Source organism: Muscardinus avellanarius (assembly GCF_963383645.1).
Source record: "Muscardinus avellanarius genome assembly, chromosome: 4".
Taxonomy (NCBI): Eukaryota; Metazoa; Chordata; class Mammalia; order Rodentia; family Gliridae; genus Muscardinus; species Muscardinus avellanarius.
In genome coordinates, this window is record NC_137789.1 from 81,192,789 (window position 1) to 81,209,428 (window position 16,640).

The following is a 16,640-nucleotide window of genomic DNA, read 5'->3' on the forward strand; positions in this document are numbered from 1 at the left end:
GGGTTTCTTCTTCATCTAGAGTTCCTCCTGTTACCCATTTCTCCCTACTAATATGCACATTAAGAAAAGCATCTGATTTCTTATTTTTTGTGACATTTCACTGTAAATGCCATAATTTTGTTCTCCTTTATGGCTGGGCAAAATCCCATTGTGTACACATCCCATAGTTTTGAAATCCACTCATCCATGGAAGGACATCTTGGCTGGTTCCAGTTTGGCAATGATGAACTGTGCAACTATGAACAAGGTTGTTCATACATTAGTTTGGTATTTTGGTTTTCATTCTTTTTGGTGATACCCAGAGGTGGTATTGCTGGATCATATGGTAAGTTCGTTTTCCTTCTTCTGAGGATCTTTTATACTGTTCTCCAAAGTGGTTGCACCAATTTGCAATCCCACCAACAATGTTTTAGAGCTTCTATTTCTCCACACTTATTCCCACTTACTGAAAACCTGAAAGCCAGAAGGTGAGTAACTTTGACACTCACAACATATATATATATATATATATATATATATATATATATATATATACACACACACACACACACATACATATATATACATATACATATATATACATATACATATATATACACATATACATATACATACACACACACACACACATATATATATAATTTTTTTTTTATGGTACTGGGGTTCCTGGAAGCTCTTATACCTCCGGGATACACTCCCAGACCTATTTTTACATGTTTTATTTGGAAACAGAGTCTCCTAAGCCAGTGTGCGCAGCTGGCTTCGAACCTACACAATCCTCCTGTCTCTGCCTCCCAAGCATGGGGATTACAAGCATGCGCCACCATATCCGGCACAACCAATATTTTTTTAAATAGAGGTCACTTGGATCTGGAAATTTGCTGAAAGATTAAGTGAGGCAGTGGCAGCTTCTATTGCTTCCTGGCCACAGAGTTGAAACCCGCTGGCTCTTTGCTGTGGAGCAGGCTCCAGTTCTAGGCCTGCTGCGCAGTAGGCTCCGGGCCCAGCCTCGCTGGCTCCAGACCCAACCTCACCCCGTGGCAGACTCCGGGCCCAGCCTTCCCTCGAGTCAGGCTCTAGGCCCGGCCTCGCTGGCTCCAGACCCAGCCTTTCCGCCCAGCAGGCCCTGGTTCCTGTCACTGTGGGCATGACATTTATAGAGATTCCCATTTTCATATATATATATATATATATATATATATATATATATATATATGTAGGAGAAAAAAAAGCACATGTCATTTGCAGAAGCTGAGAGCCCAATTCCATAGCAGCAATAGGTTTTATCTCCCCATTGAAAGCGGGGGCTCATAGTCTCACCATGTAGAGTGAGATCCACTGCTCCAAGCACACCCTGACCCCCAGCACAGCGCAGCAGCCATGAGCTGAGGTCTCCCAGGACACCTGGTGCAGCAAAATGGGCAGGGCTCCCTCCGGCTTGCCCCAGACATTTTTTAAACATAGTATGTTGTCCAGAATTCCTGCACATGTGTGGTGGTAGCAGTCTACTTTTGGGAGATATTTTCAAAAATTCAAGGTGGATTAGATCGGATCTTTCTGCCTCTCCCAAATACTAGCCGCCGCTAACACCATCTTAGTCTGTCTCCGCAAAACTTTTTCTTACATTGTGTCGGGGCCCACTCGGCTGGACCGAGATGGCACCCAGGCTTGTTGCCAGCGTGGATTCAAGATGGCGCCTAGGCTTGCAGCCAAGTCATGAGACTCACAAGATGGACGTCTCCTTGAGCATGCGCAGTGTGCCATGCTACGTGCCTGCAGAATGATCAGTGACGCAGCACCTCGTGCTACCACCAGCCTGCCTATTAGAAAGTCAGAAGTGTGCATGCCCTAGCTGTGGGAAGCTTGGGGTTGGTAGGGAATAGAGGGAGGGATTATGATGCTGATATATATTGTGCTTGTTGTACGCATTGTCAGACATATTGAGAGACATATAAAGAAGAGACATATTAAGGATCCATTAAAGAAGAATTCATATTTCAGCTGAAGAGGTGTCTGTGTCGTTCTCTAAGCCCCTGCGGGTCGGAGTCTTAGGGGACGATAAGTGGCGCCGAAACCCGGGAAAAACAACGTAGCAAAAAGTTCGCAGGTAAGCGACAAAATAAGATAAGGCTCGCGGATAAGCGAGGGACAGCGCTGTAAAGGTTTGCAGGAATTTGCGACGATAGGCTCGCAGGTGATTGCGACGATAGGCTCGCAGGTGATTGCGACGATAGGGGTGTAGGAGTTTGTGACAAAGTAAAACTTATCATGGGGTCTAAGGTTGCTACCATGAAGGTCAAAGAGGCTCTTTGTAACATTCTGTCTAAGGGAGGAGTGAAAGTGAAAGCAGCCACTTTAGAAAATTTTCTTAGCACAGTTAAAGTGGTAGCTCCATGGTTTTTGGAAGAAGGATATGTTAATATTTCTCAGTGGAAACGTCTTGGTCAGGATCTTCTTAAGGCCGATGCCGAAGGGGCTCTCCCACCTGGGACATTGGCTATCTGGAGTTTAATTAAAACATGCCTGGCAGATAAAACAGGAAGGTATCATCAAGTTCTGGCTGAAGGCTCTAATGCTTTAGAGGAAGCAAAAGAAGAGATTTTAGAGCAAGGTCAACAGGCAGATTCTCACAGGGACGAGGAGTCCTCTGAAAGCAACTCCTCCGATTCCTCCGAGGAACAAGAGACATGGCCTGTTCCACCAGAAAGAGATAAGGAGGAAGAAGCCTTGTTAGAATCTTGGTGCAGGTTCCAAATGTCTTATAACAGAAAAAAGAAACATCCTGAACCTTCCGCTCCTCCCCCTCCCTCTCCTAGTCCGCCGCCATATCTTACTGAGAAAGGAAAGTCTGATAGGCGGAAGACATCTGAGGCTTGTCCATGGGCAGAGATTTTGCCTACACCAGGAGCATTTCCTGTGTTTCTTGACCAGAATCAGCAAAGGTATCATGAGCCATTAGATTGGAAGGTTGTTCAAAGATTAAAAGAAGCTGTGTCCACATATGGAGTGCAGGCTTCATTTACCTTGTCACTGGTAGAATCCTTTGAAAGGTACTCCATGACTCCAAGTGATTGGACAAATTTGTGCAGGGCTGTGTTGTCTGGTGGAGCCTATCTTAATTGGAAGTCAGCCTATATAGAATATTGCTCTGATCAAGCTCGTGTTAATACTCAGACAGGGCAACCTGCTTGGAATTTGGATATGCTAATGGGACAAGGACCATTTGCTAATAATCAAAATGGGTACCCACAGCAGGTGTATGGGCAGATTAATCAAGAAGCATTAAGGGCATGGAGGATGTTATCAGGGACAGGTAATTTAGGAGCCAGTCTGTCAAAAGTTACTCAAGGACCCAATGAGCCTTTTGCTGATTTTTTATCACGGCTTGTGGAAACTGCTTCTCGGGTTTTCCCTGATGTGGACGCTGCCATGCCATTGATTAAACAGCTAGCTTATGAGCAAGCCAATAAGCCTTGTCGGGATGCAATACATCCGTATAAAAATAAGGGCCTAGAAATATGGCTCAAGGTATGCAGAGACATAACTGACTCTGTCATACAAGGACAAGCCATAGCTGCTGCCATTGTTGCTGGGTTTCAGGGCAAGCCTTATAATCAAAAGCAGAGAGGCAGTTCAGGGAATTGTTTCCGATGTGGTCAACCAGGACACTTAAAAAGAGATTGTATACAGACTAATTCTGAAGCATCTTCTAAACAGGCCCAGAGGATTCCCAATTTGTGTCCTCGATGTAGAAAAGGCAACCATTGGGCTGTAGAGTGCAGATCTCGATGGGAAGTAGATGGAAAGCCTCTTCTTCCACCGCAATCAAATGCTAGGCCAAAAAACGGGCAGAGGGGCCCTGTGCCTCAGGGCCCTCAAATGTATGGGGCAATTCAACAGGAGACAGGGAACGCAGGACCACAGATGAGGCAGGTGCCTCGATTTCAGCAGCCTCTCCTACCATACGGAGAGCAACCCCAGGGAGTGCAGGATTGGACGTCTGTGCCACTGCCCGGCTCATATTAACCCCTAAAATGGGAGTTCAAAAAGTAGATTCAGATTTTCATGGACCCCTTCCTTCTAATACTGTAGGACTGCTTCTAGGCCGAAGTTCCACTACCTTATCGGGTCTAGTGGTGCATCCAGGAGTTATTGACCAGGACTATATGGGCAATGTGAAAATATTAGTTTCTTCCCCTCGTGGGATTTCTGTTATAAATGATGGAGACCGAATTGCTCAGATAATTCTGTTGCCTAGTAAACATTCTCTTTTTCCTAGCCAAAGACAGGCAAGAAAAGATAAGGGCTTTGGTTCTACAGGTCCTCCTGGAGCATGGCTCACTATGGACATGGGGTCACGTCCCATGTGTCAACTCACCATACAGGGAGTCTCTTTTTGGGGTCTCTTGGACTCAGGTGCAGACCGTAGTATCATTAGATTATCTGAATGGCCAAAATATTGGGGATTACAACAGACAGATCAATTACTTAAGGGGTTAGGTTATACAAATAGTCCAAGCTGCAGTGCTGTTCACCTTAATTGGGCAGATCAAGAAGGTCATTCAGGGACATTCCAACCTTTTGTTCTGGAGCTTCCTGTATCCTTGTGGGGACGAGATGTACTGCAACAAATGGGAGTAAAATTGACTACTGAATCTGTATATAGCTCTCAAAGTCAACAACTTATGCATAATGCAGGCTATTCAGGGACAGGCGGGCTTGGCCGATTTGAACAAGGTCGAAAGTCCCCTGTTCCCATGATGGGAAGAAATAATCCCAAAGGTAAAAGAGGACTGGGTTTTTCTATGGGGCCACTGAACAATTAAAGATTAAATGGAAAACAGATGTGCCAGTGTGGGTCTCTCAGTGGCCCCTTCCTAAAGAAAAAGTTACAGCAGCCCACGAACTGGTACAGGAGCAGTTATTGGCAGGACATTTACAGTCCTCCACATCTCCATGGAATACACCTATTTTTGTTATCAAAAATAAATCAGGTAAATGGAGATTGTTACATGATCTCCGAGCAGTAAATAACAGTATGGAGATCATGGGACCAGTGCAATTGGGGCTACCAGTTATATCGGCCCTCCCTGCCAATTGGCCCACTGTTGTGTTGGACATCAAAGACTGCTTCTTCTCTATTCCACTGCATCCTGCAGATACCCCTCGATTTGCTTTTACAATACCGTCCATTAATCATCAGCAGGTGGATCAAAGATATGAATGGACAGTACTACCACAGGGTATGGCTAATAGTCCCACATTGTGCCAAATATATGTAGATAAAGCCCTACAATCTATTAGAAGAGAATTTGCTTCTTCCATGATTTGTCATTATATGGATGATATTTTATTATGTGCTAAAACACCAGAAATATTGGATGATATGCTTATAAAAACTATACTATGTCTTAAACAATGGAATTTAATTATAGCTCCAGAAAAAATACAACAAATAAATGTTAAACAATACCTTGGCACCAAATTAGAAGATACTATTATTCGTCCTCTTAAGGTTAGCTTGAGGGTGGACAATTTACAAACTTTAAATGATTTCCAAAAACTTTTAGGGGATATAAATTGAATTCGACCATATTGTAGGCTTAGTAATGCTGACCTTAAACCTTTGTTTGATTTGCTAAAAGGGGATTCAGATTTATTTTCTTCACGATTATTAACACCTGAGGCACGAGCATGTATTCAACTCGTAGAGGAAAGATTATCTGAAGCACAAGTAGATCGTATAGATTATCAGAAAAAACTGCTCTTATGTATTCTTACCACAGATCTCACACCCACTGGAGTGTTGTGGCAAGAAGGTCCCATCCATGGCTCAGCTTTGTTTTGGCTCATCCTATTATTTTTCCTAAAATCACTCGATCTGCACCGATTGCTGGAGCGCCAAATATTTTTATAGATGGATCCAAAGGAGGTATGGGAGTGATATTCAAAGAAGGCTCAGATCCACAAACTTTTCTTTTTCCCCATTCATCAGCACAGACAGTAGAGATTTTGACAGTGATTCAAGTATTTATGCTCTATGATTCCACTCCATTCAATTTAATTTCAGATAGCTTATATGTGGTACAGGCACTTAATAGCCTTGAATGTGTAGGACATATTAAGAGACAATCTACTATTCTTTTATTATTGGCTAAGTTACAACAATATATTTGGAACCGAAAATGTTCCTTCTATGCAACCCACATACGAGCTCATTCAGGACTTCCTGGACCGCTTGCTGAAGGCAATGCTATTGCAGATTTTCATACTCGAACTGTACTTATTTTTTCAAATGAAGACAAAGTTTTACAGGCTCAAGAATTTCACAATAAATTTCATGTAAATTCCAAAACGCTGAGACTAAAATTTAAAATCACTAAAGAAGAAGCTCGACGCATTGTATTGCAATGCAAAAATTGTTTGACATTACTGCCACAGCCTACTACAGTAGTAAATCCTCGAGGTTTGCGACCTCTTCACCTATGGCAAATGGATGTCACGCATGTTCTTGAATTTGGCTCTCTTAAATATGTACATGTTTCCGTGGATACATGTTCCGGAGTTATCTTTGCCTCTGCTCATACTGGAGAAAAGGCCCAACATATAATTTCCCATTGTCTGCAGGCTTTTGCTGCCTGGGGCATCCCTCACCAAATTAAAACTGATAATGGACCTGCTTATGTTTCTCAAAGATTTTCTCATTTTTGTGCCCAAATGGCTCTACAATTAAATCATGGATTACCATATAATCCACAGGGTCAAGGCAGAGTAGAACGAGCCCATGCCACTATTAAATCTACTTTAATAAAACAAAAAGGGGGAATAGGGGCTCAATGGACCACACCAAAAGATAAACTAAATCTTATTTATTCTAAATTTTTTAACATTGGATGCCAATGGACGGACAGCAGCGGAAAGACATTACAGGCCTCATGAGCGCTATGCAGGGCAAGCAATGTGGAAAGATATTCTTACAGGAGCATGGAATGGTCCGGATCCAGTGCTAACGTGGGGTCGAGGGTCGGTGTGTGTTTTCCCACAGGACAAAGACTCGCCGATTTGGGTTCCTGAAAGATTGGTGCACCATGTACAGGAACCAATGGAAGACGCCAAGCAACAAATGGATATGGCTAACTCTGTTCGTAATGTTCAACATTGGAATGGGTGAAAAAGATCTTTGGGGAATTCTTTCTGCTTTCCCTCTTCCTTTACCTGTGTCCACCACTGCTACCATTTTTCCTCGGTTCTTTATGACCAATAGTTCATTAAATTTTCCCTGGATTCCCTTTGATGAAGAAATTAGACCTTATGCATTTTTTAATATAACTCTAAGTGGCAGTTTATGTTTTCATGCTAATGAAATTTTGAATGATACCTATGATAGTGTAGTTATATAATCAGACTATGGGAAAATTTCAGCCATTTAATGATTCCAGTCCCATAGGAAATGTTACTGTTTTAGAAGGATATGCTCCTTTAGCATTTTCTAGATATGAACATCCCGAAAATAAGACAGCTCCTTTGCAGCCGCAGTGGGCTCCAAAATGTTATAGCCCACGTAGCTGGCCATTTAAATGGACTGATTGCCAAGACTCTAAGGTAGTCTGGGCCTCTTCAGGCTATGATTTAAGTTTTTCTCCAGGCATATCTACTATGTGCAATCATACTTGGGCAGGATATAATTATACATATCAAAATCCTATACAGTATAAGCCGCCCAATCCTTTTAATATTTGGCTTCTCTGTGGGATAGCAGGAGGCTGTACTGATATAACAGCTATGTCTATGATTTTAGGGGGAATTGTAAAAAAATTGCAGCTATTCTCAGAATTTTTCCGATACTTTTGAGGATAGCGTCAAGGTAAATTGTTCAATTGGACCACAACTCCCATTTGGACCCACTCCTGTTTGTGTAACTACTCCATTTTTTTGGCTTGTTTCTAATAGTTCCTTAGTTAATGATAGTCTAGGTTGTTTTATTGATACCTGTTTTCTAACTTTCTGCTGGAACGCTTCTATGCACCCTTGGGCAGTAGTAATGCGACTGCCTATAGCAGTTCCTTGGCCAGTAAGAGTGGATGTAAATTCCCTTCCAGTTTTGCTGAACCGAGAAAAGAGAGATTTTGGAGTTTCTGCTCTTATTGCTATAATTGTGGCCTCTGTGACCGCAGCAGTTACAGCTGCTGCCGCTTTGGCGACATCTATAAATACTGCAGCCACTATGAATGCCCTATCCTCACATGCGGCTACTGCCATGGCTCAGCAAGCTCAAATAAATGGACAACTTAAAGCTGGCATATTAATGGTAAATCAAAGAGTAGACCTGTTACAAGAACAGGTTGACATTCTAGGGCAAATGGCCATGGTACCATGTATTAATAAATTATCTGGATTATGTATAACGTATGTGCAGTATCAGAATTTCTCCCATGCAGGTAATTTGTCTTGGCAATTAAGCAAGATGCTTCTAGGGACTTGGAGCCGTGAATTTGAACACACCATGATTGAGCTTCGAGCGTCCATCATTGCAATTAATTCTACCCGTGTAGAAGTCGCCACAGTACAACAATGGATGGACTTGATACATGGAACATTGGGTTTCTTAAAAGATTGGGGTGGCATGGCATTCTGGGCATTCTTGCTGGTGGTAGCATGCTGTTTCCTGGTTGGATATATCAGGCGAACTCGACAACGCACACTGCAACAACAGCACATATTGGTGCAAGCTATGGCAGCCCTTGAAGCTGGCTCATCTCCCCACGTATGGCTCAGTATGCTGGATCGGTAGTCAGTGATGGGTAAGATCGTCCCCGGGACCATATCAACCTAAGACAGGGAAACAATCATGCTATTGTTCTCCCAATGACGGGTAAGAATGGTCCTTGAGGGTCGGCAACCTAAGACAGGCACGATCCCGAGCCTTATTTTAATAAAACAAAAAGGGGGAGATGTCAGGGCCCACTCGGCTGGACCAAGATGGCACCCAGGCTTGTTGCCAGTGTGGATTCAAGATGGCGCCTAGGCTTGCAGCCAAGTCATGAGACTCACAAGATGGACGTCTCCTTGAGCATGCGCAGTGTGCCATGCTACGTGCCTGCAGAATGATCAGTGACGCAGCACCTCGTGCTACCACCAACCTGCCTATTAGAAAGTCAGAAGTGTGCATGCCCTAGCTGTGGGAAGCTTGGGGTTGGTAGGGAATAGAGGGAGGGATTATGATGCTGATATATATTGTGCTTGTTGTACGCATTGTCAGACATATTGAGAGACATATAAAGAAGAGACATATTAAGGATCCATTAAAGAAGAATTCATATTTCAGCTGAAGAGGTGTCTGTGTTGTTCTCTAAGCCCCTGCGGGTCGGAGTCTTAGGGGACGATAACATTGTATGTTGTTCAGAGTTCCTGAGCATGTGGGGCAGGAACAGTCTACTTTTAGAGAGATTTCTTCAAAAATTCAAGGTGCATTTGGTTGGATCTGTCTGCCTCTCCTGAATACTGGCCGCCACTGCCACCGCCTTCTTGGTCTCTCCTAGAGTATGTTGTTGTTAAGTATTCCTGTGCATGTGTGGCAGGACAAGTCTTCTTTCTGATCTGTTCTAGGATATCCCTCCAAAAATCATTTTTCTTGCAGTGGTGGGCTCTGCGCTGAAGTCTTGCCTCTAATTCCACCATTTTCCTCTCTCTTCTATATTTCACATAGGAAGTCATGACTGGAAATGTTTCTGTGTGTTGTCCCAATCAGCTATTAAATCAAAATCTGTTGTCCAGGGTTTCTCAGGGGGATGCATATCCTATTCGGCCACTGCTAACCATCACTGCAGCGGCTGTGGTCGCTGCTGCAACTGCAGCTGCCACCATCTTCCTCCCTCTTCAATATTTTTTAGTAAAAGAAAACAGTACGTGTCTTTTGCAGGAGTCAGGGGCTTAAGTACTTAGTAGCAATGTGTTTTATCTCCTCACCAAGAGCAGAGGCCTACAGCTTCACCACGGAGAGCTGGTTCTGCTGCTCTGAGTGCATGCAGCCCCAGAGCTGCGTGAAGGAGCACACTGGCCAGGAGCGCCCTTGGCTCCTGGGACTCATGGCGCTGGCCGACCCGACTATGCGGGGCTCCATTTGACGCTCCCCAAATATTTCTCTTACATAGTATATTGTGAAGAGTTCCTGAGCATGTGGGGCAGGTGCAGTCTACTTTTGGGGAGATTTCCTCAAAAGTTCAGGGTAGATTAGAATGAATTTACCTGCCTCTCCCCCCGATACTGGCCATTGCTGCCGCCACCATCTTGGCCCCCCTTCCAAGCATTTTTCTTACATACAATGTTGTCCAGAATTCCTGAGCATGTGGGGCAGGAGCAGTCTTCTTTTTGGGTGGGAGGGGGAGATTTCTCCCCAACAGTTCAAGGCAGGTTGGATTGCTTTTATCTACCTCTCCCAAATACTGGTGGCCACTGCCATCACCGTCTCTTCCATCTTGGTCTGTCTCTTCTTTCTTATATTTTAGTCAGGAAGTCATGGCTATTAATGTCTCTACATATTGTTCTGATCAGATATTAAACCAAATCTGATGTCCAGGGTTTCTCAGAGGAATCCCTGTCCTATTTGGCCACTGCCAGCTATTGTTGTTGCAGTGGTGACCGAAGCTGCCGCCATCTTCCCTCTGTCCTAGGTCCTACATTTTAAACACATTGCTGCCCACCCATTCCTCCATGGATCCTCATCCCTGGACTCTCAAGGGAGAGAAGTCCAATCCTTGTTTTGCAGCCTTTGGTGTAATGACATGGACAGAATGCTACTTAGTTCTTTTAGTTCCTGTTTAGCAACCTTTATCTTTTTTTGTTGTTGGGTTTTCTGTTACTGTAACAAAATACCCAAGGGAGCCAGATGTGGTGGCCCAGTTTACACTTGTAATCCCAGCATTTGGGAGGCTGAGACAGGAGGACTGCAGTTCATGGACAGCCTCAGCTATTTAGTGAGGCACTTTGCAACTCAGTGAAACCCTATTTCAAAATAAATAAATAAAAAAATAAGGCCTAAGGAGGTAGAATACCCCTGAATCCCATCCCCAGACCTGAAGAGAAAAAAAGAAAGAAAGAAAAGAAAAGGAAAAAGAAAAAGAAAAAGAAAAAAATACCCAAGGGAATCCATTTAGAAGGAGGAAAGGTGCATTTTGGTTTGTGGTTTCAGAGGTCTCAGTCTATGTTGCTTGGCCCTGTTGCATTGAGCCAGTGGTGACGTAACACATCATGGTGGAAGTGTATGCTGAGTGAGGGCTGTTCTCTTCACAGTGGCCAGAAGCAAAAAGATACAGGAAGGGTCAGGGTCCCAGTATCCCTTTCAAGGCCTTTACCTAGGGATCTAACTTCCTTCTGCTAGTCCCTTCCTCTTTAAGGTTTCACCACCTCCCAGTGGCGCCACAGGATGGTGACCAAACCTTCAACACATGGGTGTTTGGGAAACACTTCCAAACCAAGGTACCAGCTATGCTTTTCCTAACTGCAGATTTTCCCTAGTTCTCAGTTTCCCACAACTTTCTCTTTCATCAACTACTTCTTTAATTATACTAGGTGCTGCATTAGTTTTCTAGTACTCCTATAACAAGATACTGAAAGTGGGTGGCCTAAGAAGCAGATATATGTTGTCCCACAGGTCTGGAGGCAGAAGTCTTAGATCAGGGATTGGCATGCCTTGCTGTGAGGGAAGAACTTGTTCCAGGTCTCTGTTGGCTTGTAGATGGCCATCTTCTCCCTTCTTCACATAGTCTTTCCTCTGTGTGTATCTGTCTCTCTGCATGTTCATATAAAAATGCCAGCCATATCAGAGTGGGGGCCTAACCTACTCTACTATGACCACATCTCAATTAATTATACCTGTAACAACCTTGGTTTTTTTTTTTTTTTTTTTTTTTTTGGTATGTGTAGGGATGTAACCCAGAGGCATCTGATCTCTGAAGTACAACCCCTGCTCTATTTTTTATTCTTTAGTTTGAAACAAGGTCTCACTAAGTTGTGAAGGGCCTCACTAAGTAGCTGAGGCTGTCCGTGAACTGTGATCCTCTGGTCTCAGCCTCCTGAATGTTAGGATTACAAGCGTGCACCACCACACCTGGCTCAACCTTGTGATAGGTCAGGTATTCCCGTTTCCCCCACGGGACCCTGCAGCAGGGACAAAAGGCAGAACCTGGGAAGCCAGAAGCAGAGATATTTCAAGAATCCAGTTGCCTCGAGAATCCTGTCATTGCGAGGCCGACTCCAGAGGTTGCAAGACTACAGAGGTCACGAGACTACAGTTGTCACAAGAGGACCGGCATTCTAGCCCCACACCAAGACCAATTATATAATATCCTGACTTCTCTGCCACGTGACTCTGCCCACCGACCAGGAATACTGGCTGACTCTACTGACCGCATGGTTCATCATCCATTCCCCCACAGCCGGTAGACCCACCCAAAGGTGCTGGTTTATTAGGCTGATTAAAGCCACTTTTGATAACCTGGTTGGTATTTACCTCCTTCACGACTCCCCAGCTCAATTTCAATGTTCCACCTTGTTTTCAAGTAAAGGCATGGAGACTAGGTTGTTTTTCTTTTTCTTTCTTTTTTTTTTGGGGGGGGGTACTGGGAATGGAACCCAGAATCATTCTACCTCCAAGCTACACCCTTAGCCCTATTTTTTTTATTCTTTATTTTGAAACAGGGTCTTACTGAGTTGCAAAGGGCCTCACTAAGTAACTGAGGCTGTCCTCAAACCATGATCCTCCTGTCTCAGCCTCCCAAATTCTGGGATTACAAGTGTGTGCCACCACACCCATCTGACTAGGTTGTTAGCACATTGTTTTGGGAGGACACAGTTCAACATATCTGTCAACTCCAAAATTGAATTTTCTACTTATTTCTTTAGGGTTATAATTTGAATATTTAAATCAACATCAGGCTGGGCATGATGGCATATGCTTGTATTCCCAGCATTTGGGAGGCTGAGACAGGAGAATTGTGGTTCACAGACAGCCTCAGCTACTTAGGCCCTCTACAACTCAGTGAGACCCTGTTTCAAAAATAAAGAATAAAAAAATAGGGCTGGAAGTATAGCTTGGAGGTAGAATGCCCCTGCATTCCACTCCCAGTAAGGCAAAAAAAAAAAAAAAAAAAAAATCAACATCAGAAGTGGGGATGTTTGTTAACATAAGCATAAAAATACCTGGGCCTGGTGGTGCACACTTGTAATCCCAGCATTCAGGAGGCTGAGACCCTAGGATCATGGTTCGGAAACAGCCTGAGCTACTTAGTGAGACCTTGTTTCAAAATAAAGAATAAAGTACAGGGCAGGGGGTGTAGCTCAGAGGTCAAATGCCCCTGGGTTCCATCCCAGACCTGCAAAAAAAAAGCATAAAAATAAACATAAAATAAAATAAAATCCAACAGGACTACTAGGTGCTGCATTAGTTTTCTAGCACTCCTATAACAAGATACTGAAAGTAGGTGGCCTAAAAAGTAGGGAAAAAAAAAAAAAAAGGTCAGTAGAAGAGTGCTTGGTTGGTTAGCATGTGTGCGGCCCTGGCTTTGATCCCCAGCACAGCAAAAAATAAAAATAAAAACACAGGGTGCAATGGTACACTTGTAATCCCAGTACTTGGGAGGCTGAGACAGGAAGAGAGCAGGTTTAAGGCCAGCCTCAGCAATTTAGGAAGAACCTCAGTAACTTAATGAGACTCTGTTTTTTGTTTTTGTTTTTATTGTGGTACTGGGGATGGAACTCAGGAGAATTCTACCTCCAAGCTACACTCCTACCCCTATGTTTTATTCTATTTTTTGGTACTGGGGATGAAACCCAGGGGCATTCTACCTCTAAGTGACGCTGAGATCGGAGAATCGCAGTTTGCAGACAGCCTCAGCTACATAGTGATGGCCTTTGCAACTCAGTGAGACTCTGTTTCGAAAGAATAAAAAATAGGGAGGGGGGTGTAGCTCAGAGGTAGAATGTCTCTGGGTTCCATCCCCAGTACCGCAAAAAAGAAAAAAAAAAATCTTGATTTCATGTCTATATATCATAAACATTATTTCATTATTTCTTGGCTCCTGATAAAATATTTTCCATCAATTCCTCATAGTAACCCTATGACATAAGCATCTAGAACCCCCACTTTGCAGCTGAGCACAAGCAGGGCCAGGAAATGTGGCCTTGGAGTCCGTGGCACAACCCTGATGGGGCGTATCTATACAGCGCCTAAGGAGATTCGGCCTGAGCGGCCTACGGCCTAAGGCAAAACTTTATTCAGCCAAAAAGGGGCAAAGATGGTGCCTGGAGGAAGCTAGGAAGGCGTGGTTTCCCCATTCATTATGGGTGGGGAGACTGAGCGGTTTTTCCCTTTCTACCTTTAAAGGAGCTTTCCGCACACATGGATGGCTCATGTACTGGCCTGGGATTGGCTGTAAACTACGTGCTAGTGATCTTTATCCCGGATAGGCTAGGCTATTTCTCATGGGAATTCCCCTCGTGGCTTGGTGCTATATATAGGACTGCTTGGAGAGAAATAATGAGATCTCGCTTGACTTGACTCCCGACTCATGGGTTTGTGTTCGAGTCGTCGGTACTCATCATCCATCTCGCTAAGCCCCGTCAGCTGTCGGGCTGGATTCCCGACACTCATGCACGCTCCTCTTAGGAGGTCATCTCTCAGCCACACAGCGCTTCCATCATTCTGCTCCGAGGTCCCCTCCTCACCTGCAGTGCCATGCTTCATCCTTGTCTGGCTTACCAGGGCCCCCTGCTTCTGGACACCTTGGCACCCAGGGGTCTCAAAGGATGCCTCATGCCGAGCGTGGTGGCGCACACTCGTAATCCCAGTGCTTGGGAGGCAGAGACGGGAGGATGGCGCAGGTTTGAAGCCAGCCGCGCGCGCTGGTTTAGGAGACCCTGTTTCCAAATAAAAATGTAAAAATAGGTCTGGGAGTGTAGCCCAGAGGTAGAAGAGCTTCCTGGAACACCAGTACCACAAAAAAAAAAAAAAAAGGATGCCTCAAAGGATGGCCCAGGACCATGAGATCAGCTGTCACTCTTGGGTCCTACCCCAGACCTATACTGCAGATCCAAAGCCCTGGGGTGGGACCCATGGTCCATTATAATGAAACTTCCACAGGATTCTGGGGCATGTATGCTCAGCCTTCATTCTACCAGTCTGGGTGGCCTGTCCTTTGATGTGTCTGCACTGTCCTACCTCCTCCATCTTCACTGTATCCTTTCTTCAAGCATCTTCATGTCTTTTTGGCTGCTTGCAGCTATAAACTCTTCATGGCCAACCCTAAATGCCACTTTTATTTATTTGTTTGTTTATTTATTTATTTACGGTACTGGGATGGAATCCAGGGGTATTCTATCTCTGAGCCACACCCCTAGTCCTATTTTTTATTCTTTATTTTGAAACAGGGTCTCACTAAATTGTAAAGGCCCTCATTAAGTAGATGAGGCTGTTCACGAACCTGCAATCCTCCAGTCTCAGCCTCCCAAATGCTGGGATTACAAGCGTGCACCACCACGCCTGGCTTTGAATGCCACTTATTTTAGGAAGCCTTTTTTTCTTTAGAGCCTTTTTTCTTTACAGCTTGTTCCTCTAACCCACTCTTCATTCTCCTCCCAATGACATCCCCTGATCTATAGAGCATGGGATATAAAACAACTTCAAGAATTCATAAGCAACTTGCTTGGGCATGCCAGCCTGTGGCTCAGGCCAGTACATCTGTGCTGCGGTCAATAATGGACCCTTGGATCATGTAGTTTCTTCTTACATCTGATAGATTTATATCATCAATACACTTGTGGTTACTGACATGTATCTGGTAAGGTTCAAGAGGCCTGCCAAAGACACCTGACAGCACCTACAGAAGCCTTATAGAACAGCAGCCTTTCTGGCACTCAGCATGTTGAACTATTGCTTATGCCATGATGAGTCTGCCGTGTGTACAGCTCCGATCCAGTGACTGGTCCTGCTCTTTGGCTGAGGATCAGCGTGACTCTTCAGCCTTTGCTGCCTGGACCCAACTTCCAGAATCTCCTGTTCCACTCACAGACTCGGTTCATTATATCCCCTCCCCCTGCTTGTTTGTAGCTTGTCTTTTGCTAAGTATTTGAAGTGCTTGAATAATAGGATTGTATATTGCCTAGTGTAGTTGTTCGCCATGATTGCAGAAGTGTTAGTCTAGTTAGGATTGTTAGAGTGAAGTGTATATAACTTGATGTTCATTCACAGATAATTGGATTTGGCAAAACAGCCTCTCAACAATCAGACACTAGCTTAACTTAGGGGATTTTCTAATAATTTCCTGTGTGCTATAACCTTGGAGTGTTGAATAAACCTTGGGACACTGTGGAAAGACACAAGTCCTGTGACATAACTTACTGGATGTAGGACATTGCAATCTGTGGCCCCTGAGAGCCACACTTTATGCCTTTTCCTTTCTTTGAACAGTTTTCTTGTTCTCCCTCATGTCAGTGTTGTACAATTGAGACTGGATGTTTGCATCCTCAAACTTCTGCTGCTCTTCCTGCCACCAGGACATGCTCCACGAAGCTGCATGGGAAGGAGCACTGTTTGCCCGAGGGAACTCGATCCACAGTGAAGTGTCTAAAGAAAGGAGGCTAGGGAG